We start from the raw sequence: 24,182 nt of genomic DNA on the forward strand, positions 1-24,182 counted from the left end.
TTCGAGCCCCGCGTCGGGCTCTGGGCTGATGGCTCAGAGCCTGGAGCCTGTTTCCGATTCTGTGTCTCCCTCTCTCTCTGCCCCTCCCCCGTTCATGCTCTGTCTCTCTCTCTCTCCCAAAAATAAATAAACGTTAAAAAAAATTTTTTAAAAATAAAAATAAAAGTGCGTCTTAAGACATCAAGTTGTAGCCTCAGTTTTATATACCTTGTTGGCAGGATTTGGCTGATTGTTTGTATTTTAAAATACTTTGCACTTTTGCTAATAAAATTAATTTTTTGAATATGGAAACATATTGCCTGTTGTCCTTTTATAAGTGTATATTTTAATATTTGGTTCTTAGAAGGCTACTTCTTTTTTTATGGTAAAGGGAACCCTACTAGTAGGTTGCCTTAGTTTTCAATTTTACATTATTTCCCCACAAAGGATTAATATCAATATCAGGATCTGTCACATTCTGACCTCTTCAAAAATTCCATCCAAGGCTCTTATTAATTTGTTAACTAGTTTGTTTGCTATTAGTTTAATACTATTTTGCAAATATTACACATACATAGTCTATCCTATGTTAATTTTTTGTTTGGGGACCAAATTATACAGTAAAACTTTATGTTATCTCAGCATACTTATTACTGTTCTCATTATTACAGTGCTGCTATTATTCAGAACTTTTAATCACAAATGTCAAAAAAAAAGACTGACTTAAAAAGGTAGTGTATCAACTCATTGAATAAAAAGTCAAGGGTGGAGTTCAGAGAAAGGTGTGTGCCTGGTTTTTACACAGCTGTATTTCAGAGCATGACCTCTCTGGTCAGTTGTGTCCACTATTTACTAGCTATAATACTGCACACATTACTTACAGTCTTTCAACCCCAGTTTCCTTGGCTGTGTAATGTGTATAATAATACCTTTTTTGAGTTGTATTAATAGACATGAGGTGCTTAAAATGAGACCTGACACATAGAAAGCATGTGGTGTTACCATAAACATTTCATTTACCAATCTGCATTCCTCAGGTGAGTTTTCCTCTTTATTGACTACACCATCCTTACCAGCAACTGAAGCCTTCCACTTTCCCAACACTAAGGTCAGCAAAAGAAAATAGCCCTTTCCAAGTTACTACAGTAAAAGTTTCATGATAACTTTCACTAAACTGATTGGGTTATGGTCACTTCCCATGGTCGGGAAGTGTATGTCCCCCTCTGATAAGCCAGGTGTGGGTCACATGCCTACTCTTGGAACTAGAATCAATCCAACATAGTGTTAGAGTGGGGGCGGGTGGTTTTGTGAGGACAATTGAGATTCTCTTACCAGAAGGGAAAGAAGTAGATTTGGGCAGGCAAGAATAGCAACTGTTTATTTTTCAAGTTCTTTTTGAACTTTGATTCTAACACTTTGGCTACATCGTTATATTTATTCTAAGTTGTTTGGTCCATATTACAAGCATTTACAAAATAACAATAGGAATATTTACTACTGTGATTTTAATTCAGTAACCATAAATGGAATATAGGTTTACTAACAACTAGCAGGTAACTTTTGGTTACCAAAAATGCTGTCTTTTGTGAAAAGCACTCTCTCTTGTTTTTCTGTTTTATCTCCTTTCAATAGTGAAAAACAAAATAGTCTCCTGAAAATAAACAAACAAAAAAAAAAAACCCAAAAGTAAAAACCTTCACATAATGTGCATCACAATTTATAAGAAATTTTAGATATATTGGCTTACAGATCCTCTTACTTTATTTTATAACATTTTCATTAAAATGTATTATTTTGGTCTGTTTTGCGGTCTAGTGTTTTATTCATCTAAATTATTCTATGAGATTTTTTTCAAAGTTGCACAAATTTTTTGGCTTAAAGTCTCAGGAAAACCAGAATGTCAGAATCAATATGATCAAAATATAATAAAAAAATTAGATTTTTGTCATCTGCTTATTCATTCTTTCCACAAATATTATCGAGAACCTCTAATTTTGCAGGCATAGATCTTTGCCTTCATGGAGTTTATAATTTAGCAAGTAGAGAAAGACAATCAAAATGTACACTATGAAAAATTATAGTGTCAGTATAGTATAATACAGTATGGGGACAATGTAGATTTTATTTTATTTCCCTCATTGTGATTTATTTCAGGCTCAAGCTTTAAGACAGCAGGGAAAAGATACAAAAAAAAATTATTTCAATCCTTTGTGGTAGCCTATGGCTTTATAACAGTTAATAATATTAATGGGGAACTCCTATAGACTGGTTATACTTTTAGCATGCTTATGTAATCATAAATAAAATAATTCTAACGGGAGCTATTTATCCAATAGCTCTATTAAATGAAACACGGTAGAAATGTTAGCTCAAATCCTATAAATAAAAATGAACTTTCCTCCTTTTTTTAGTGGGCCAGTTGATTCTCCCTCAGGCTAATTAAGCCTTTTCTTGAGTGCTCACGGGGCTCCCTAAGCACTTGTTACGCTGTGCTCATTGCAATCCACAGTTTGCTTTGCTTTAGTCATGTGTGTACATCATGGTCATCAGTCTGCAGGCCACGCTTCCATTCTCCCTTCACTGAATAGCCAAACTCTTCAGGGACAGGTTGCTAGCCCTCCATTTCTTTTGCTTTAACATCCATAGCCAATCTGTCTATTATTTACCCCCTCTGGGACCTTACTCCTTTTTGGGAGGAAAATGCTGTCTTCTTTTTCATTTCCAACTACCTGGAGGTTTATCTCCCTCCAACTCTCCTACTGACTTGGACCTCGTGGCCAGTATGGCCAGTGACTCACATATAGTACCCCTTGTTGAGGAAGCACTAGCCTCTAAACTCCATTTGTAGGCTCTTTAATACTCTGGGTCATTAGTACCTGGTCCAATTGCAGAGTGACTGAATCGTTAATCTTATAAGTGTCCTCCTTATGTCTGAGTTCTTCCCTCCTGACTCCTTATCCCCACCAAATCAAGCTAGTTTTCTAAACAAAACCCATAAGGTGCACATATTTGTTCTTTTTGTCCTCTTGGGCTATTCCTTCCTTTAGACATAAATGTGGGGAATGCCACATGGGGTAGCAGGATATACCGAGAAAAGAAGCCTAAAATTTTACTTCAGAGGAAGTGTTTTTGCCTGACCAACTTTCCTACTAGACATTGAGTTTCATTCATAAGTGAAAAGTATTGTCTAGTGAGGAGAGAGAGCATGGTGTAGTTCAAAGAACAGGGGTTGGAAGACCAGGGTCCTTGCATTCAAATAAAGATCTCTTTGCAAGCCCTGTAGGTTTGGGCTTTTTAATTTCTTAGCCTCTGTACCTTCATTAGACCACAAAATCATAGCTGTATTTCAAGGCGGTTGTGAGGAATAGAGAAATAGAGGGGCACCTGGGTGGCTCATTCGATTTAGTGTCTGATTCTTGATTTCCGCTCAGGTCATGATCTCAAAATTTGTCAGATCAAGCCCCACGTCGGCTGCACGCTGACAGTGCAGAGCCTGCTTGGGATTCTTTCTCTCCCTCTTTCTCTGCCCCTCCCCCACTTTCTCTTTCTCTCTCAGAATGAACATTAAAAATATACGTATAAAGAATGAAATGTAATATTCACTCAGTTAAAAAAGGTATGTCATAGTTGCTAATATTCAAAGAATATTCTCTAGTAATAGCTTAGCTTTCATATATAATACATATAATCATGACTTTATATAAATTATTTAATGAAGAAGAGCATAATGTTGAATAAGAATTTTTTGAGGAAGTAATTTATCAATCACATATACAGATGCTTATCATGATTCAGTGTTGATAACAGCATAAAAGTTTAGTAAATCTAAATGTCCATCATTGGAGAAATATTTAAATACAAGTCACAGAAGAATATGCATCATATGATCGAAACATACCGAAGAAAACAAATTATCTGCCAGTATGTGTATGCAAATGTATAGAAATAGATCTGGTACATATAGCAAATAGTTATAGTTGCTATTTCTGGGGATCACAGAAGTTTTGGGTATGAAAGGGTATTTTACTCTCCTTTGTCTTTATTGTTTTAACCTTAATGCGTAAAAACATGGTATATTAAATGAAGTTCTCCCTCTTCATATAAATTTAACTCTTACTGTCATCATTCATTACTGTAGAGGAAGCGACACACTCAAACTTGTCGACAGTGAGAGGGGAAATCTGATAATAGTGAGCAGACATCTAATAGGGATTGATCATCACTACCATTTATGGCAGAGTGAGGGCAGAGAGCTTTTTGGAATGCAGGGCAGGGAAAATTCTGTGAAGAAGGCTGTTCTGTGAGTTGTGCCTGTTTACACAATTAGACCAAGTGACCCCCTGGGAGAGAACTGGGAAATAAAACACTACAGTGCCCTTGACCTCACTGACCTCATTCATCTCTCCTGCTTCTAGCTCCTGCTGGGGCTCCCCATTGGGTGAAGGTTGTCAGGAGGCAAGGATACCCACTGAGATAGTCTGTATAGATGTTTCTCAGGTTGGAGACCAGAGTAGGGAAGGATGGAAAGAATAGCTACAGAATCAAACAAATGCCATAAAAAGGAATTTAAATAAATAAGTATTCATATGTACAGTTGACCCTTGAACAGTGGGTGGGTTAGGTACCTAGACCCCCTGCACAATTAAAAATTCACGTATAACTTTTGACTTCCCCAAACCTTAACTGCTAATAGCCTACTGTTGACGTGAAACCTTACCGAGAACATAGTTAACACGTACTTTGTATGGCATACGTATTATATACTACATTCTCACAATAAAGTAGGCTAGACAAGAATGTTAATAGGAAAAGAATAGGGAAGAGAAAATACATTTACAGTACTATACTGTATTTATCAAAAAAAATCTGCATGTAAGTGGTCCTATATGGTTCTAATCCATGCTGTTCACGGGTCAACTACACCCATACACACACATGCGCTCACACACACGGTACTAAATTAATCTTATAGATACATTTTGTTCATAATTTCATTATAACTACCACATTTTGTGGTTTGATTTGGTTTTTCATCACCAATTTATATTCGGCCTTTCTCAGACTTAAGGAAAATAGCTCTGGAGATAAAAACAAATAAAGGGACAAACAGCAGTTCAATTTGGAATGAAATCCAAAGGAAAAAAATCATGAAACATTTAAACTTGTAGTAAAAAACTAGTAAAGCACAGAACAAAACTAGTAAAAACTCTCACCAAATAAAACATAGTTTTGTTTAGTTAAAAAAACACTATGAAAACCAAACAAATTACAAAAAAAAAAAGCAAAATAAAACAAAACAAAACACCAACACACAATATTACTGTGAGCTAAACATTTTACCAAAAATAGAGACATCTCCTAGGGTAGGCTTGGGTGTTTTCCAAGTTTCCTTCAAGGCCTGAGTCTTGTGCCTGAGAACTGTAGTGTTCTCATGTTTCAGTTACGCCAAATAAGCTGTCAACCTGATGATGCTTTTTAGCTATTTGTAAAATTGACTGTCATTTAACCATGAGTTATGTGGATAAATGTTGAAATGCAGTCACTCAATGTCTTTTGATCTGTACATGTTTAAGAGGCAATAAAATACCACAACGCAGGCAGTACCAGCTTTGGGGATAAAAAGAGATCCGAAATTAGCTTGGCTAATTGTATGTCCTTGATCAAGGTATTTACTATCCGTATGCCTTAGTTTCCTCAACTGTAAAACTGAGAAATGAATAACAATTTGGGCCACTGTAATTTCACTGAGATAATCTGTTAAATTACAACCATAAGTGTTGGGGCAAAATGGTCAACACAAGTAGCTCTTCTTTCCTTGATGTGCTGCCCTCCACCTGTTCCCCCAAAACAGTGATTTCAGTTCTTAATTTGATTCTTGTCTCCAAAAGGTGAATAGCAGACCAGTAAACTATTCCTATCTTACCAGAGAGGCCCCAGGAGTCCAAGATTCGCTAGGCTGAGTTATAAGTATTTCCTGCATTATGTGACACTGTTTTCCTCCATTAGCACAAATAATTGAGAATTGGTCTCCTTAATCTGCGAAAGTTCAGCAAATTGAAAAAATTGCCTGCTTTGGTTTTTTCCAAGATGTAAATAAATCAAGAGGTGGATGGAGAACTAATTCATATACTTTCAAAATGTACATTTTAAAATATTAGGTTATTCTTATTTGATGTGGTTTTTTGTTATATTAGATGATTTCAAGACAAAGAAAATTTATTCTTTAAGAAATAGTCTTCACAGTGGGTTTTTAAAAAATAATGAAATACTAGTTGGGATTGTTACGATACTACGTCATGAAGAACTAATGACTCTTTACATTTGTATATAAAGCATTCCGGGAAGTTTTAAATTTTCTTGTGAAATGTTTTTTTAAGTTCTTTAGCCCTCTAAACCTCTCTTGTATTTTTAAATAATGAAGTATGCTGCTCTTTAAATATTTAGCTTCCAAATGCATTAGAGCAAATCTTCTGATCTCTGATATTTATCATACTGTAAATTGCTCAGGACTTGAATCCTGGTGGCCTTGTACAATTTGTGTTTATGTTCAGCAATTATCTAAGTTTCAGTGTACCTTATTTAATGTAAACCTCAAAATACAAATGATTAAAGACATGGAATATTGTCCCACTTGTCCTCTGATAAAAATGTAACCAACAAAACCCAGCACAACATTCCCATGCTCTTGGCCTTCAAGAAACTAATTTTAGAAATAGCAACATCCTAAGGTTGCATGTTAGCTCAGTTTCTACAAATTTATCAACCTCATTTTATTTTCCTATATGCTTTTTAATTTTTTGTTTTTAAACAATTTAAGACTGATAAGGTGTTGTAAAACTGGTATACACAGTTTTTATGCACCTTTAACCCAAATTTCCCCAATGATAACATCTTCTACAATCAGAGTATTAAATCGGAGAATTGGCATTGCTATAATACAGTTAAACTAGATTTATTTGTATTGTATCCATTTTTACATGCATTCTTTTTTTTTTCATTTTGCTTTGTATAGTTCTGTGGAAGTTTATTGTGTGGATACATTCATATAACCACCACCACAAGCAGGGTACAAGATTATTCTGTCACTACAAAGAAACTTCCAACCTCCCTATAACACTAATCCTTAATTCCCTTCCTCCAACCACTGACCTGTTCTCCATTACTATATTTTTTTCATTTTGAGAATCTTATGTAAATGGAATAACATAGTATATAAACACTTCATTTTTTTCCATGCAACATAATGGGTGTGAGGTCCATTCAAGTTGTGTGTTTCAGTAACTCATTTCTTTTTATCGCTGAGTCGAATTCCATTATATAGGTATACAGCAGTTTATTCATTTAACAGTTGAAAGACATTTGGCTATTACAAATAAAGCTGCTGTGGAAATCTATGTACAGGTTGTTGTGTGGATGTAGTTTTTATTTCTAGAAAATAAATACCCAGGAGTGCAATTGCAGAGTTGTATGTAATACATATTTAACTGCCACATCGATTTCCAAGTAGCTATACCATTGTATATGCCAGGTAGCAACACATGAGAAATATGGTGTCTCCATATATCATCAGTCCTTGACTTAGCCTGTTAGTTTTTCTTTTTTTAATTTTGTCAGTTCTAATAGTATAGAAGTATTTCATTTTGCTTTTATTTTGCACTTCCTAAATAACAAATGCTTCAACATCTTTTTGTCTGCTCATTCTCCATATATTCTCTTTGGTCAAATGTCTAAGTCTTTTACTCATTTATTATTAACTATTTTCTATTATTATTATTATTATTATTAAATGTTTATTTATTGTGAGGGAGTGAGCAGGGTAGGGGAAGAGAGAGATGGAGAGAGAGAATCCCAAGCAGACTCTGCACGATCAGTGCAGAGCCCGATGATGACACAGGGGCTCAGTCTCACAAACTGTGAGATGGTGACCTAAGCTGAAATCAGGAGTTGGATGCTTAACTGACTGAGACACCTGGGTGCTCCTATTTTCCCTATTATTGATTTCACAGAGTTCTTTGTGTATTTTGAAACAGGTCCTTTGTTGGATATGTCATTTGGAAATACTTTCTCCCAATCTGTGATTTACCTTTTCATTTTCTTTTTTTTTTTAATTTTTTTTAACGTTTATTTATTTTTGACACAGAGAGAGACAGAGCATGAATGGGGGAGGGGCCGAGAGAGAGGGAGACACAGAATCTGAAACAGGCTCCAGGCTCCGAGCAGTCAGTACAGAGCCCGACGCGGGGCTCGAACTCACATACCATGAGATCGTGACCTGAGCTGAAGTCGGACGCTTAACCGACTGAGCCACCCAGGCACCCCTACCTTTTCATTTTCTTAATGGTGTGTTTCACTGAGAAAAAATTTTTAATTCTTTAGATGTCCAGGTTATTGATTCTTTGTTATGGATTGTGATTTTGGTGCCATGCCTAAGAACTCTTCACTAACCCCAGGTCACAAGGATTTTCTCCTATTTTCTCTTCTATTTGTTTTATAGTGCTATATTTTGCATTAATAATTTTGATCCATTTTCAGTTAATTTTTGTAGAAAGTGTTATTATTCTTTTTTTCATGGATGTCCAGTTGCCCTAAAACTATTTGTTGAGAAGCTAACCATTCTTCATTTAATTGTTTTTTGCATCTTTATCAAATATCAATGATGTGCTTGTGTGGGTCTACTTCTGGACTCTCTGTTTTGTTCTATTGATCTGTGTGTATACTCTTGCTAATTCTAGTGTCCAAATTATTGTAGCTTTATAGTGAGCCTTAGTATTGTTTAATGTGGTGGCTCAAATGTTGTTATTTTTCAAAATTATTTTAGTGATTAAAGTTCCTTAGTTCCTTTTCCTTAAAAAATGTTTTTAAATGTTTATTTTTGAGAGAGAGAGAGAGAGAGAGAGAGAGAGCGAGCAAGTGAGCACACAAGCAGGGGAGGAGCACAGAGAGAAGGAGACACAGAATCCAAAGCAGGCTGCAGGCTCTGAGCTCTCAGCACAGAGCCCGATGCGGGGCCTGAACCCATGAACCATGGGATCATGACCTGAGCCAAAGTTGGACATTTAACCGACTAAGCACCCAGGCACCCTAGTTCCTTTTCCTTTAAATGGTAGACTCAGGTTATCTATATCTACAAAAATCATGCTGGGATTTTAATAGAAATGCATTAAGCCTATAGATCAATTCAGAGAGATTTGACATCTTTATTATGTTGAGTCTTCCATTCCATGAACATGGTGTGTCTTCCCATTTATTTGGATCTTTGTAGTTTTAGCCCAGAAATTCTGGATATGTTTTATTAGATTTATACTTGAGTATGATAATTTTTGGAATTGTTATAAATTGCATGTAAAATTCCTGTTTTCAGTTATTCACTGTTTATATACAGAAATAAGATTGATGTGTGTGTGTGTGTGTGTGTGTATGAGAGAGAGAGAGAGAGAGAGAGAGAGAGAGAGAGAGATTGCTGAACTCTCTTATTAGTTATAGTGGTTTTCTTGTATATAGCTAATCGTATGTAGTTAATTAGGTCATCTGAAAATAGGCAAGTTTTATTTCTACCTTTTATGTTTATATCTTTTTTGTTTGTTTTCTTGCTTTATTGCACTGGCAAAGATTTGCAGTATGATGCTGATTAGGAGAGAAAGGAGTGACTACCCAAATGTTTGGAGATTTTCCTGTTTTTATTCTGTTTAAGATTTTTAATATGATTCCCTTATGAACAGAGACTATACTCTGTTTGATTTTTGATTATTCTCAACTTGTTGAGGTTGGTTTCATCAACGAATATGTGTGCCTTTTTGATGAATATTCCATGTACACTTGAGAAGAATGTTTTCTGCTGCTGTTTGGTGGAGTGTTCTTTAATTGTCAGATTTTGTGGGTTAATGGTGGTATTTAGATCTTCTCTATGCTTGGTCATTTTCTGCTTGACAGTTTTAGTCATTACTAAAAGAAAGGTTTTGAAGCCCCTAGCAAAATTTATCCTTTTAGTTCTGTCATTTTCACTTCAAATATTTTGATGCTCTATTGTTGGATGCATATACATTTCACATTGTTCTATTTTCCTGGTTATTTGACACATACTGATTTTATTCTGAATTCTCTGTCTCATATTAATGTAGCACTCCAACTTTCATTGATCAGTGTTTATATGTAACTTATTTTCCTTTCCTTTTACTTTTTTTTTCTTTTCCAACTTTATTGAGATGTAATTGGCATATAATATTGGGTATGTTTGAGGTATACAACGTGATGATTTGATGCATATATTGCAAAATGATTGCCACAGTAAGATTAGTTAATACCTCCATCGCCTCATATAGTTACCCTTTTTATAGTTTTGAGAACACTGAAGTTTTACTCTCTTAACAGCTGAAAAGTATGTAGTGTTCACTATAGTCACTATACTCTGCATTAGATCCTCAGAAATTACTCATGTTATCACTGGAAATCTGAGCCCTTTTACCAACATGTCTCCATTTTGCCCATCACCTGGCCCTTGGTAACTACCATTTTACTCTCTGAGTTTGGCTTTTTGAGATCATATGATACTTGTCCTTCCCTGACTTTTTTCACTGAGCAGAACAAACCCCCTCGCCAAGGTTCATTTATGGTGTTATATATGACAGGATTTCCTTCTTTAGTATGGCTGAATAATATTACATTGTATGTATGTGTGTATGTGACTATGTGTATGTCACATTTTCTTTATCCATTTATCCACTGATCCTTTTAACTTATCCGTATTATTATATTTGAAGGTTATTTCTTATAGATTGTATCTGGTTGAGTTGTTTTTTAATCCATTCATACAGTCTGTCTTTATTAGTTTGTTTAAACCATTTAGATTTAATGACATTATTGATATCTTAGTATTTAAGCCTGTCATTTGGTTATGTAGTGTTCTTTCTTTTTTAAAAAGAATTAAGTTTATTTATTTTTGAGAGAGAGAGAGAGATAGAGTGTGAGCAGGGGAGGGGCAGAGAGAGAGGGAGGCACAGAATCCAAAGCAGGCTCCAGGCTCTGAGCTGTCAGCATGGTGCCTGAGGCAGGGTTTGAACTCACCAGCTGCAGCTGCGAGATCATGACCTGAGCCAAAGTCAGACGCTTAACCAAGTGAGCCACTCAGGCACCCTTTGTTTGTTCTTTCTGATTTTTCTTTCTGTCTTTCCCTTTTGCTGTCTTCCTGAGGTTACTGAACATTCTCTTCACTTTCTTAAATGAAATACTCATGGATCTGCTCAGAAGTTCATACACAGCTTAAAGAATTCTTTTCATCAGCAATATTATCTTGCACAGTTCTTGATTATCTTGCTACTCTTTGCTGTTGTTACTTAGTTCATGTTGAGGATGACCCACCAGACTTGTGTCCTCCTCTGCAACTGTGGTGTCCATGGAGAAGGGAAGGGTACTGCTTCTACTGAGTTATTGTAGGGTGGGGAGTGTTAGAAGAATCATTTATTGAGTTCTGAAGTCTCTTTCCAGTCTTCCTTCTTTTCTCTTTTTGTCATCTTATGGTTGCTCTATTGTTTCCAAGGTTTTTAGTTGTACTTAGTAGGGGGAGTACATAGAGTGTATTTTCTTATTTATCTTGCCTCAAACCCGAAATGTGATCTGTTTCAAATTTCTTAATTATTTTTATTAATTTAATGTGGCCATTATACTGTGTTCTAGTATAGCATAAAATTAATAAAAGAGCAGGTTTTTTTTATTGTCTGTTTCTGTATGTAGCCTTTTACTCTCTCCTTCTTTCCCTCTCCCTCCCACTCTCCTCACACACAACTCACATAGAGAGTTCAAGTACAGTATTCTGTTCCACAGTCTGACTGAATTGCTTTTTACACCTTAGAGTCTTCATGCTATTGAGTAGGATATTAAGCAAACTTTATTTGTGGAGAATGAAGAAAAAAGGATCTCGAGGATATGAAGTATTTCCAAAGGCCCAAAAGTATTTTATTTAAGGATCCAAATTCTTTGTTATCCCTGCCAGGAAAAATAGAAAGGAATTTTTGAGGGTATTTAAAGACAATAATACAAAAATAACTACTTTTTTATTAAAAGAGATAAATTAACTGCACTTCTAGCTAATAAGACATTTAATAGGTTTCATAAAGATCTAGAATTTTAGTTTTTGGAAGGGCTTTATAGATTTCCCAGTCTATTACTTTCATTTTAAAAAGGAACAATTTAAGGCAACTTCACACTATTTATATAGTCTGAATCTATTGTATTATATCTTCTTAAGTGAACAGAATTTTCAGTGAATAACTTGGACTAGTTAATTTCTTTCTTAAATGTCAAAATATCTTCATAATTTTACACAAGTGCATTTTTTGGAATTTCAGAACAGGAAGATATAATTACTAATTTATCATAAATATACATTTAGTGACTTTTTGATAAGTTACTGTTAAAGATATGGGCAAATTATTAAGTTTCTAAAGTATTCATATTTCCTAGGCATCAAAACATTAGGCAATCAGTTCATGCAATGTTAATAAATTAATGACCATTAATTATCATTACTATTTAGTAACATTTCTACAGTTCATCTACAGGATTGTGTTTACAAATGTATATAATGGAACACTGGTTGTACAGTATATTGAGGTACATGTTGAAATATATTTGGGTGAAGCAATCCATTGTATTAGTCTTGCCATCAGTTCACTGAAACTTATCTTTATCTTGCTCTTAGTTCTCTCCTTAACTTACACATTTTACCATTATAATCACTCCCTTAAATATACTCTAAACCTCCTTCCTCCTTTCTCATTTGGTGGACATCAACTCTAGTTAAATCATGGAACTCTCTTTCTACTTCCGATCTGCACCCATGCGGGTGAACACACACACACACACACACACACACACACACACACACACAGAGCCACACACGCACACACACATCCCTGCTGACTTGTTCCCATGATCACTGACTTCTAGTGGACTCTCCGTGCTGCCGAGTAATTGCACTATATCCCCTGATTATTTTTCTCCTAATCCACTAGATGACTTTTCATCCTTTCCTTCAGTCCTCAAATCTTCATAGCCTTCTCCTCATCTTTATTCTTGGCTGATGAGTTTGCTTCCTATTCACTATGGAAATAGAAGGGTTTAGCAAAGACCTTTCACAAGCTCTCCCTGTGGCATCTTCTTACCTCCCTGCAGCTACGCCCCAAAACAGTATGCCTCCACTCTCTCACAATGGCCAAGATCCTGTCCTCTTTTCTAGTCCCAGTCAGTCCTGAGCAGCCTCCCCATTGTCTCCTGGCACATCAGTTTTTCATTCCCTGCTGTGTATTTCCCATCACTATTCAAACATCTTATTAATTCTTTCATCTTAAAAGTACTCTTTATTTTCCCTCTATCTCAACCCCACTTATCTCTTTCCCTTAATAGAAAAACTCTGTGAGAGAGTTGTTTATAATAGTTATCTCCACTCTAGATAAATCCCTGGATCCACTCCAAACAGACATGGCTTCCTTCCCCTATTTACTCAAACTGTTCTTTTCAAGGTCACCAATGACTTCATGCTGATCGCTGTCTTTCTTTTTCTTATTTTTTTCAATGTTTATTCATTTTGAGAGACAGAGAGAGACAAAGCCTGAGCGGGGAAGGGGCAGAGAGAGGGAGACACAGAATCTGAAGCAGGCTGTCAGCACAGCGCCCAATGCGGGACTCAAACTCACGAACTGTGAGATCATGACCTGAGCTGAAGTCGGATGCTCAACCGACTGAGCCACCGAGGCACCCCTGATTGCTGTCTTCTTATTGAAAGATTGTCTTCACTAGCCATTGAACCTACTGGATCTTCTCCTACCTTCTTACCACACATTCTCTTTTTGCTAGTTTCTCATCTCCTTGACCTCTCAGTGCTGGGGCGTCCTGGCACTTAGACTTAGGAAGTCTTCTTTATTTTGTCTGTTTTAATTTCTTGGTGATTTCATCCAATATCATAATTTAAGTTCTTTCTAAACATTGGTGGTTCCTAAATTGTATTTCTGGCCTTAATCTCTTCCCTGAGTCATGTAGCCATTTGAGACCCGTGTAACTAATTGCTACTTACTGCCTGTGTAAATATGTAATAAATAAATAAATATTTCAAATGTAGCATGTATAAAACTGAGCTCCTGATCTTTCCCCTTACGATTTCCTCTTCTCATGTTCTAGTTAGTATTATGTTCTGTTCTGTTATATCCTGTCGTATATCCTATCTTGTCTCATTTCACCCCATCCCATTCTATCTTATGCCATCCTATTCTCATAATTACAACAATCTATCCTCAACACATCAGCCAAAGTGTTCCTATCAAAACAGAAGTCAGATTATGTTCCTCCTCTGCTTAAAATCCTTCAGTCGCTTTCCATTGCATTTGGAATAAAAACAAAATCCTTATAGTGGCCTTCAAAGTCCTGTATAACCCCCTATTACCTTTCTTCATTTCTTTTTCCTTTCCCCTCTGCTTATAGCATATCAGCCATACCAGCCTCCTAGCTCTTTCTATGATGCAGACTAAGCTTGATTTCACCCCAGGGCTTTTGCATTTGCTGTTGTCTCTGTTTAAAGCATTTTTATTTAGAAAATTGCATGACTAATTTTCTTACCGATTTAGCTCTTTACTGAAATGTCACCATCCTTTCTTGGAACTTTTAAAAAAAATTATTTTTAATGTTTATTTATTTTTGAGAGAGAAACAGAATGCAAGTTATGGAGGGGCAGAGATAGAGACGCAGAATCCAAAGCAGTTTCTAGGCTCTGAGCTGTTAGCCCAGAGCCCAACATGGGGCTCGAATTCATGAACCCTGAGATCATGACCTGAGCCAAAGTGGGACGCTTAACCAACTGAGCCACTCAGGCACCCATTTATTGGAACTTTCTATATCCAAATTGTGACTTCTCCATATCCATACTTCCTTTTCTCCTTCCCTTTATAGGAATTATCATTATTCAACCAAACATATTATACCTTTTAATTTTTTTTTTAAATTTTCTCTCTTCCCCACTTGAAACTAAGCTCCATGAATGCAGAGTTTTGTCACTTGGTTTACCTATATCTCCAATATGTAGAAATATATAGACAATATGTAGACAATATATGGACATATATAGACAATATATGGACAATATATGGACAAATATATAGACAATATATGTAGACATATATTGTATGCTCGATAATATTTGTAGTGAGATTAGTGTGATTTGTAGTGAATGGATAAATTCTTTGTACAGGAAAAGAATCCATTTGAGAAAATTGTTATGAATGTACTTGGGAGAATACTACTGGGAAATTACATGTACAATCATGTTACTCTGAAATCCAGAATCCATTATAGTAGAAAAAAAAAAAACAAAGACTTTCCTAGAGTAAAAATGTAATATGTAATCATTTTTAGGTCACTTAAGGATTATGTTTTTACAGGTCATCTGTCTTGTTTTTCATCATAAATAAATGCCACACCATTTGACAATGTTATCTAAGTTCTTCAAGTTTATGAACATGACAACCAGTAGGTATTTTAACTGCTTGTTTTGCATCTGTAATCGGAAATCCTTAGAGCATTGTTCACACTGTTCATCCTGTGACACAAGCTCACCAGCTCAAAGCATTTTCCTTTTTCATCTGAACAGGTTACCATTTTAAGATTCTTTAATCAATACCTTTTTCCATTTGCATCATATTAGGAGGCAATTTAAAAGTTTAATCAAAGACTTCAGCAATTGTTGCTGATTATGCATGCTGAATTAAATCTGGGGGCTGCAGACTGTGAATTGATTCATGAATGAGGTCCTCTGTGGTAGGAAATGGAGAGAAGCAGCATTTCTCTTTGCTGTAAGCGCTGGCAGGAGGAGTATTGATCTATTTGCCTTTGTGCTTCAGTGCTTGCCTGGTCAATTATTTACAGATCACTGAGACAGTGAGTGTTCAGAAGCAGGTGAAAGAAGGAGGTTGAATTTCCTGTGCTTAGAGTTTGACGTTAATGAAGAAGTTGATAAAATGAAAATGTGTTGTCTTAAAGAAGCAGATATGTCACAGTGGGCAACAACCAGTGGCTTAATCAGTGTCGTTTTAAACGAAAATGATTTTGGTATGAAGGAACCTTCCATTTCTATGTGTTCTTTTTGGTGGGCTTTCAGATATGGGAAGTGGACCAGTCTGAAAGAAACCACAAGCTTGGTGGTTCATTTTATTTTACGGATGTAAAAATAGGTGGTCTCAAAGCTCCCTCTACCTTTAAAAATCACTGCTTCTAATATTGTACACATTTTGTAATAGATGTCTTTTAAGAACCTGTTTCACATCATATGTAATGTTCTAGCAATGTAACAAGTGAATAAGAAAGCAATTTAAAAAAAAATTTTAATGTTTGTTTATTTCTGAGACAGAGGGAGACAGAGCAAGAGTGGGGGAGGGGCAGAGAGAGAGGAAGACACAGAATCTGAAACAGGCTCCAGGCTCTGAGTTGTCAGCACAGAGCCCGATGCGGGGCTCGAACCCATGAACCATGAGATCATGCTCTGAGCCGAAGTCAGATGCTTAACCGACTGAGCCACCCAGGTGCCCCAAGAAAGCAATTTTAAATTTCCGGGTTTTTTTTTTTTTGCAAGGGACTACCTCTTAGGGTTGTTATGCATTTTAAGTAAGATAAACAGTAGTATATGAACTAGATTATGTTATTTAAAAAAATAGATGAAGAAGCTAACACAGCTTTGTTTTCTCTTAAATGATTTGTGCAACATCACATCGCTAGTAAAAGGTAGAGATGAATTCAAACTTGGATGCCTTTAATTTAAAGCTGGAACATTTGGTGTGCCTGGATGGCTCAGTCTGTTAAAGGCTTGACATCGGCTCAGGTCATGATCTTGTGGTTTGTGAGTTCGAACCCCCGCAACGGGCCCTGTGCTGACAGCTCCGAGCCTGGAGCCTGCTTCGGATTCTGTCTCCCCCTTTATCTGCCCCTCCCATACTCATGCTCCATCTCTCCCTGTCTCTCAATAATAAATAAACATTAATAAAAAATAAAAAAATAAATTAAAGCTGGAACATGTATGTGCTATGCTGGGCCCTCCACCAGATTCAGGTGTTGAAACCTTAACCCCTAATGTGATTGTGTTTGAGATAGGGCCTTCACAAAGGTAATTAAGGTTGAATAAGGTCATTAAGGGTCGGGCACTAATCTAACATGACTGGTGCCTTTGTAAGAAGAGGAAGAGTTACCAGGGATATGGCACACGGAGAAAAGGCCATGTGAGGACACGATGACAGGACAGTCATCTGTAAGCCAAATGAAGCTGTTGCAAGAGAAACCAAACCTCTAACACTTTGATCTTGGACCTCGAGCCTCCAGAACTGTGAGAGATAAATGTCTCTTGTTGAAGCCACCCAGTCTGTTATAATTTGTCACGGCAGCCCTAACAGACTCAAACACTATGCCTTTCCCAAGTGCACAAAATCCCTTTACTCTTTTCGGTAATTGGCACCAATGCCTGGTATGTAGTAGATGCTGAAGAAATCTCCACTAATAAAGGCTCATCAGACACTTCCCAATATAATCTATCAAAGAGATCCTAACCAATTCTGTGACAACAAACCCACTGGATTGATAACAAGAGCCTATTTTCGATCCCACCACTCCCTGAGAGGCCCCAGAATCCAGAACTGTTGGATGGCAGAAAGGACTATAGAAGTGCCCAGAAGGGGCTATAAGGACTTCCTGGAAGCAGAGCAAATGATGAGAAGCTACTGGAGGTACGGTGGCTCCAAGGTGAGCAACAACTCTAAAAATGTAGTAATTGAGGGGCCTGCTGTGGAAGCCAAACCATTTAAAGAAACAGAGATCAGTAAGACTGAGAAGAATTATTAATAAAAACTCATTGGAGCATGCTCAAGCATATTCCCCCCTTTTCAAAATAATTTCCAAATGAAACATGTTTTCAAATTAAAATGGAAGTAAATTTCTCTAGAATGAGTTGTTCGAGTTCATATGCCAAGGAAATAAGATTTTAGAGTAGATTTGTTAAAATTTGACATAGATCATTGCCCTCTTTCCATGTTTGCTTAATATTTCTTCTGACTTAGTTTTACAGCAATGAAGATGTTGACTTGTATCCTTAATCTATGTTGAATAGCTGACTAGGTATTTATGGTATATTAAGTTCCAAGTAAATCCCTTCCGAAGGCACAGCCAATGGCAAAGTTCATGTGACAGGTGGCATTCTTGGCAGCCCCTTATTGACATCTCATTGGTGGTCTCTGTAGCTCCCCTAGAACAGTTAATCTGGCCTTGATTCATTGGTATACAAGATCATAAAGGTTCTGTCCTTTTAGAATTAGATAATCACTGAAGAAATAATACATATAGCAGGTGGCAGTTTCATGTCTTGGGTCATATTACATGTGCAACAACCCAAACTATTTTCGCTTTGGTTGGTAACGTTTTAAGATTTGTAACTGTATTTTAGAACCTGTAAGTGGAAAAAAAAGTTGTACTAGAAAGTACATATGGAATGCTTGTATCTCTATGTTTGGAGCGAACCAAGAAATGTGTTAAAATCGTGTTTACGTCCTGTTTCTAAGGCCAATGAAACTCTAAACCCGGACTTGCCACTGTTAGCTGAGAATGTGCTACATCAAGTCAAAAATATGCTTTAAAGATACCACACCTCTCAGCTCTTTGCTTGTCTTTACAGTGTATCGGCTGAACTTTCACACGAGTACCAGTGAATTTTTTTAATCTCCGAGTGATTTGATTGAAAGAAAAAAAATGAATTTCTTAATTCAAGGTACTAGAATTCCCACTGATCTAATCTAAATATTCGCTATAATTTATACTTATGTGTACTATGCATACAACATGTATATCGTGTATACATTATATCATGCATACTTATGTATACAGCATCCTTTGAAGATGAGTCATCTGCAAGCTATACATCTGTATGCAGCAACCTTCCTCTCATTCCCTTTTTCTGCTCCCATAACCACAGTCTCTTACTCTGAGTACCCACACTTGTATTTTTTATTTATATTGCGATTTCCTAAGATTTCTTAAATCTTGCTTCATGAAGGAATTTGTCAACTGTGGCAAAACAATCATTTGGAGGGATTAGCCACTTGAAGTCATTTGTTCTCTGCCAGTTATCTGAAATTACCAAACAGGGAAATAATAGCACATTTAGAATCCTAGGATTTGGGAAGTAAAAGGCACATTAGTAATGCCAAAGTTGGTAATAACGTAAGTGGAATGTACTGCATTTATTTTCATTTACAATTATTGACAGTGTCTGTGTCTAATGGTCTTAATGAAGAAAACAATGCTGTTTTTTGTTTTTGATTTTCTGGTGGTAATTTTAGTCACCCTGGGTTTCATGTAAACAGATTTCATTCTGTTGAGCCTTCTTAAGGCGATGTATTTACTCTTCATGCTGCATATATAATATCCATGAGAGGGCAGTAGAGTATCTGGTTCAGATGCTAAGAAATTATACCTCTTGAAATTCTTGTTTTTAAAAAACGTTGCCGCCTCAGAGTGACTATTATCATCATATTAGATTAAAGAGAATGCTACCCTTGCCAGATAACTGCTTCAGCATAGAAAAGTGAATTTGTTTCTTAATTTCTTCTTGTCCTGGCAATAACAGACATTCATTCTCTCTTGTAGATAATTTTTATCCATTAAAATAATCAGTGGTAATGTTAATAGTCATGTTGATCAAGTTAGAGGTTTATATCCATTAAGGTTATTTGAAAGTAAATACCTAAAATACTCAATTTGAGCCTATTTTTTTTTAATTAAGAAAGTAACAGGTGTTTTTAAAACAAATCCAATGGGACAAATCAGTGTGAATTAAGATGCCTTTCCTATTTAACCTGTTAATTAATTGTTTAATACCAATTTTGGTTGGATAATATGTCTGTGCCTAATCTCTACCTTCTGAAGCCAGAGAGATAAGTGTTTTCTTAACTTCACAACCAATATTCACATAACCATTCCCCATAGTGAGGTTGGTTCATAGCTAACATTCCCACATAGCAAGTTAATTCAGCTACAAGGAACCCATTCAGCAACCTGCTTATCTTAAGAGGGAAAATTAAAAAGTTATATTGCTCAAAGGATTACTTATGAGTGGTTTACTGAGTTCCTATTTAATCTTTAGAGTGCAAGTCTCATATCAAAACCATACTTCTAGGGTGCGTGGGTGGCTCAGTTGAGCATCTGACTCTTGATATCAACTCAGGTCATGTTCTCACAGTTCATGAGATTGAGTCTCATGTTGGCCTCTATGCTCACAGTGTGGAACCTCCTTGGGATTCTCTGTCTCTGTCTCTGCCCCTACCCCACTCCAGCATGCACATGCTATCTCTCTCTCTCTCTCTCTCTCTCTCTCTCTCAAAATAAATAAGCATCTTTTCTTTTAAAACAACATACTTGTGATGATTTAAGGTATTTCCAAGCTCTATATTGTTTCTAAATGCTGAGATATCATGACATTGGACTTAACTAGTGGTAACTCATAAGGCCTAGATTCTTGGAACTTGATTCTGCAGTCATCAGTTGGGAATCTAATCTATGCCACTGATGGATAATTGATTCTGAACAAGGTATGTAACTTCTCTAAGCTGCTTCCCTTAACAGTTGAGAGAGGATAATAATTTTGTCTATTACATAGAGTGGTTATGATGGAAAATGACCTAACAATTATGGTGCACAGCAACAACTCAGTGTTGTTATTATGAGCTTTAGCATTTTATCTAGTTTCTGTAAAGAAGCTATTAGAAATAGGCTTATCTTATAAAACCTATTGTTCTATTTATAGAAAATACATATTTTAAGGACATTGCCACTATATTGCTAGGCCCCGTGGAAGAAACGTGCTTCTAATTTTAGTACTGTCATGCTTTAGATTATGTTAGCAATTTCTTTAGCATTATCCAATGATCATTTGAAATTACCTCTTATGGCTCTTTTTTGCACTTGTTGTTAGAGAGCTTATGTTCCAAATTTTACCTTATTTCAAGCAAATTTTGTGTAATTTAACTCTCCACGTTTTTAAAAATCTTCTCATGTACGTTTTTTTCTGTTTTCTTCATCCACATAGATTAAATTTAATTGTGTATATTTTTCAAAAGTCCTTACATTTCTTATTGGACAAATTATGAAGTACATTTATCCACGTAGGCAAATGAACAAAGTAAATCTGAGTGGTTCCTGAGGAGCATTGTTTCTAATTTATTAAAAAGGAAAGTAGTATGTGTTAACTGCTGAAGACTTCATTCTGTGAGTGCTAGTAATTATGACCTCAATAAAAAGTATCACTTGGTATTAAATGCCGAGTATAGATATACAAAAGCATATCTATAGTAGATTTAGGATATTGCACAAAGGAAACTTTAAGATTTTAAATTTTTTTTTTCAACGTTTATTTATTTTTGGGACAGAGAGAGACAGAGCATGAATGGGGGAGGGGCAGAGAGAGAGGGAGACACAGAATCGGAAACAGGCTCCAGGCTCTGAGCCATCAGCCCAGAGCCTGACGTGGGGCTCGAACTCACGGACCGCGAGATCGTGACCTGGCTGAAGTCGGACGCTTAACCGACTGCGCCACCCAGGCACCCCAAAGATTTTAAAGACTGATTCTGTCAGGTCTCTCACTCTGCATATCTGTTTATTATAAAAGTTCACCGGTTCCCTTTCATGAAAATGGCACCACAGGTGAAAAAGGAAGCCCCTTTGAAGACCAAGAAAGCAATGCTGAAGGCGTCCAGTCACAAGAAAAGGTGTGCACATCACCTACATTTGGGTGGCCCAAGACCCTGTGTCTCTGAAGGCACCCCATATATCCTCGAAAGAGCACCCCCAAGAGAAACAAGCTTGATCACTCTGTCATCAGGTTCCTCCTAACTACCGAGTCAGCCATGAAGAAAGCAGAAGACAGTAATAAACTTGTGATCGTCGTGGATGTCAAGGCCAAAAGCATCAGATCAAACAGGCTGCGAAGAGGCTGTATGACATTGACATGGCCAAGGTCAACACTCTGATCAGGCCCGAAGGAGAAAGGAAGGCATATGTTCGACTGGCTCCTGACTATGATGTTTTGGATGTTGTCCACAAAATTGGGATCATCTAAACTGAGTCCAGCTGGCTAAATCTAAATCTAAATATTTTCACCATAAAAAGAAAGTTCACTGGTTCTTAAGAATTACAATTTTCCCTGGTGTGGCTGAAATCACACTCGTGTAAATGCTGACAGTGCCCAATGCTTACTTTCTTCCAAACAGGACACTGTTAACCTTCCATTTTTTAAAATTTGTTTTGTTTTGTTTCTAATGTTGTTAAATTTATTTTTGAGAGAAAGAGAGAGAGAACGTGAGCACATGAGCAGGGGAAGGACAGAGAGAGAGGGAGACAGAATCTGAAGCAGGCTCCAGGCCCTCAGCTGTCAACACAGACCCCAACACAGGGCTCAAACTCATGAATTGCTAGATCATGACCCGAGCAGAAGTTGGACGCTCAACCAGTTGAGCCACTCACCTGCCCCTAACCTTCCAGTTTTAATCTGGAAGTGGTCATGTTGCTGCTTTCGGCTTAGGTATCATCAGGTTACTTTATATTACTATCAAGATCATATGTTACAAAGATCATCTTGTTTTGAAAAAGCAAAAGCCTCTTGCCTTATGTGGTCGGACCCCTGCCTCCAGGGGCCTCTCCTGATGGTTACTCCAAGCACCCAAGTGTTTCTTTCAGAGGTCATATGACTAAAGGTGCACTTATTTTTTTTTTTAATTTTTTTTTCAACGTTTATTTATTTTTGGGACAGAGAGACAGAGCATGAACGGGGGTGGGGCAGAGAGAGAGGGAGACAAAGAATCGGAAACAGGCTCCAGGCTCTGAGCCATCAGCCCAGAGCCTGACGGGGGGCTCGAACTCACGGACCACGAGATTGTGACCTGGCTGAAGTCGGATGCTTAACCGACTGCGCCACCCAGGCGCCCCAAGGTGCACTTGTTTTTCCTTAAATTAGGAAACTACTTTGCATTTTAGGCTTTGCAACAAAGCTAGTGAAGCGCCCAAAAGTCTCCTTATGGTTCACTGGAAGCTTGGGATTCAGTACTGGCAAAACCTCTTTAACTTTCTTTGATGCTTTTGGCAACATGTAACCAGTTCTCTTTGTTATTGTTAATGATGGCTGCCATGTAGCATTATTGTCTCATCATTTGAAATATGTTGTGTATGCCTATTCTGTTTGTATTCATAACACAATCAAAGATGAGACGCAGCAACAATATGACACAAAATAATTTGGCTCAGGTATCTAAATTATTATTTTAGGAAATCTGAGGACACTTATACTCCCTTTCTGTTTTGTGCCTTAACTTCATTTTTTGTTCATTTTCTTGTTTTAAAATCATTGATTTCCAGGGTTTACCGAGTCTACTGGAAACTCCATGAGGGCAGAGGCCACTCTTCCTTTTTATCCCTGCAATGTTTAACATTCTCTCTGGCTGTCATGAAAATTTCCAATGCCCTCACCAAGTCTCCTAGGTTCTCTCTTTTACCAGTGACTTCTTGCTGCTAATCACTACAGTGGTTTGCTTAATGGATTTCTTTGGCCGTGGGAGAATACACCTTAGAGAGTCTAGAAATGCCAGAGAGTTAACACCCCCCAGCCCTCAATCAACAGTTAGTGGGACCTGGTTGGAAAATACCTCAATTTTCTCACCTTCTGTCTGGGAGAACTCTCAGGTTTATTCTACACACTGCCTTCCAATGGCCGCTGGTGGAATTGAGCCCAATTTGCTCACAAGAGTGCTGAACTCATTAATGTACCTTCTGTTGGCTTCCTCTCATTTCCCATTTCTCTTACCCAGTCTCCTAGTGTTTCTTGGGATCATCTCCCAAATAAACTACTTTCACTCAAAACTTCATCTCAGGATGTACCTCTGGGGAAACACAAATATTGTGTGAAATATTGTGTATACCAGGATCATAATATGTACTTATTCAATGATGAATGGATAGGCAGATGGATTACTGGGTAAATGGGTAGACATGGATAAGTTATGCCTTTATTTAGATTACATAAGTGTTCCTTTTTAAAAGAAAGCTTTAGCTGGAATAGAATCCAATTAGCTAAGGCACCAATCTAAACACTTCATCTCTATTTCCTTAAAGTTATCTCCTTGCTTCATATAATGTCAACA

The 24,182-nt window shown here is 36.9% G+C and overlaps 1 protein-coding gene across 1 annotated transcript in view; it reads left to right on the forward strand.

Moving 5' to 3' along the window:
- ZNF385D (zinc finger protein 385D) overlaps positions 1-24,182 on the forward strand; it is a 679,366-nt gene that overhangs the window by 19,832 nt on the left and 635,352 nt on the right. The gene's annotated exons all lie outside the window — the stretch shown is intronic.

Source organism: Prionailurus viverrinus, chromosome C2, assembly GCF_022837055.1.
Source record: "Prionailurus viverrinus isolate Anna chromosome C2, UM_Priviv_1.0, whole genome shotgun sequence".
In the NCBI taxonomy this organism is placed as follows: Eukaryota; Metazoa; Chordata; class Mammalia; order Carnivora; family Felidae; genus Prionailurus; species Prionailurus viverrinus.